This window comes from Bos indicus x Bos taurus, chromosome 8 (assembly GCF_003369695.1).
Source record: "Bos indicus x Bos taurus breed Angus x Brahman F1 hybrid chromosome 8, Bos_hybrid_MaternalHap_v2.0, whole genome shotgun sequence".
In the NCBI taxonomy this organism is placed as follows: Eukaryota; Metazoa; Chordata; class Mammalia; order Artiodactyla; family Bovidae; genus Bos; species Bos indicus x Bos taurus.
This window is the reverse complement of record NC_040083.1, coordinates 100,567,784-100,570,333: the sequence shown is the minus strand read 5'-3', so window position 1 is coordinate 100,570,333 and position 2,550 is coordinate 100,567,784.

Genomic DNA, 2,550 nt, shown 5'->3' with positions numbered 1-2,550 from the left:
AAAAGAGTTTTGTGGAAGCACGTTGAAGATATATTTAGGATAGGGCTCATTCTCATGTGTGATTTAGCATGTTTTTTTTCCAGGAAATAGGATGCATTTAAACTGAGAAGTGTTTGGCTTGTATAACTCACTCTAAAAGTTTAATGAGACTCTAGTGTTGAGAGTATGAGTGTGCAGAGTGCTGAGATGGTTTCTTTTGCTCACTGACCAGTCCCTGTGAGCAGGGTTTGGGCTGTGATCCCTGGTCAGCAAGAAGAGGAAGTGAGTAAGAGAAAAAGCCAACAAGGAGAGAGAAATAGTGACAGGTTCCAGATTTCCTTTCTTTTCTTCAGCTCAGGGTGGGAGGGAAATAATTTTAAAAGTCTATAAGTGCTATTCCCTGAGGACAATAGATGGAACCTTTAAAAATAATTAAAATAGCCTAAAATAGACATCTTTGGGGGGATTTCACTCGTGGAAAGTACAGAGATAGTTGCAGGATTTCTTTTCCATTACCTGGAGTATTCCTTTCCTGCCTTCTCCCAACCTACCTTCTCATAATGGGTAAAACATCAAAGCAAAATTGTTCAAATACAAAACCAAAAGTAGCACAGCAGCATCACTAAGGTCGGATTTGGAAAAGATACCCTTTTTCACACATTCTATGGGTTTGGGGGAAAAAGAGGAATATAAGATTGTGGAGAAATAGATGTCTTGGTATGAGAGTAACTTTAACAGGGAAAAAAGGTCAGAACCTCTAGGGTTTGCTACCCAAGGGAAGGAAGTCTTAGGGTCTGGCTCCACTTTCCAGGCCAGGCACTTGGCTAAAGTTATTTCCCTCTGAAAGGCTGCTGAGGAAAGAGCATCCCACAGTTTGGAAGCTTGATTCCTATCTCAAATGTCACTTCAGAGTTCAGTGCTTTGCTTGGTGTGTGCACGTGGGAGACATTCCTTTATCAGGGTAAGACCACCACAAATACCTCATTTTGGATTGGAGAACTGCGAGACCACATGGTTTCCGGGACAAAAATCCTCTGCTATTCCTATAAAAGGTTCACTTCCTTGTGGGCAGAGTTGAATCTTGGCAGATTTTATTTCCTTTTGGAAAGTGCTGCTTTTCTAAGTATGATTTAGACTGCACTGATATTAAAAATTATTTGTTTTTCTTAATATTATATATTAATATATATGTGGAATCTTGAAAATGGCACTGATGAAACTATTTGCAGGGCAGGAATAGAGCTGCAGACATAGGAGACAGACCTGTGGCCAGCCGGGGGAGGAGCGGGTGGGACGGGTTGAGAGAGGAGCCCTGAATCACACGCCTTACCAACACGCAACAGATAGCGAGAGGGCAGCTGCTGTATGACACAGGGAGCTCAGCCTAGCACTCTATAGCCACTTAGAGGGCTGGGATGCGCTGAGGGCTGGGAGGGAAGTTCAAGAAGAAGGGGACATTTCTTGTATACTTTTGGCTGATTGCCTTGCTGTACAGCGGGAACCAACACAACATTGTAAAGCAATTATCCTCCAATGGAAAAAAAAAATTTAAGTGAAAAAGAATAGTTGTTTTCTTATGAAGTGTATTTGTGTGTGTGTATATTTTCACAGTTATCCACAGGCTATATATACATGGCCTTCCCTGGTGGCTCAGACGGTAAAGCATCTGCCTACAATGTGGAAGACCTGGGTTCGATCCCTGGGTCGGGAAGATCCCCTGGAGGAGGAAATGGCAACCCACTCCAGTATTCTTGCCTGGAAAATCCCACGGATGGAGGAGCTTGGTTGGCTACTGTCCATGGGGTCTCAAAGAGTTGGACACGACTGAGCGACTTCACTATCACTATCACTGCCGCTGCTGCTGCTAAGTCGCTTCAGTCGTGTCCGACTCTGTGTGACCCCATAGACGGCAGCCCACTAGGCTCCTCTGTCCCTGGGATTCTCCAGGCAAGAATACTGGAGTGGGTTGCCATTTCCTTCTCCAATGCATGAAAGTGAAAAGTGAAAGTGAAGTCGCTCAGTCGTGCCCTTAGCGACCCCATGGACTGCAGCCTACCAGGCTCCTCCTTCCATGGGATTTTCCAGGCAAGAGTACTGGGGTGGGTTGCCATTGCCTTCTCCGATCACTATCACTATCAAATAATAAATATATGTTTTATATATTGATTGACTTGTGTACAGTATATGCTATATATTGCTATATATTTCATATTATATATTGTATATATAAAATATACAATATCCTATATGTTACATACCATATATAACACTATAATATATAACTATATATAACATTATAATTATATATAACATTAGGCTATAAATATGTTGTTCAGTCACTAAGCTGTGTCTGACTCAATATAATGAATAGATGTAACACACAGTATATTGTATATTTTTACTTGAATATAATTTTGTAATGAAAATCAATTGTCAGGTAGGTCACTGAGGGGTCAGGGAATTACTATGCTTACTTTAACTTATTCTGAAAAGACCTCTAATGAAGGTTGACATTTCAAGAGCTCTTAGCATACAGAACTTGGCAAATGGGTCAGAACTTGGCAAATGGTA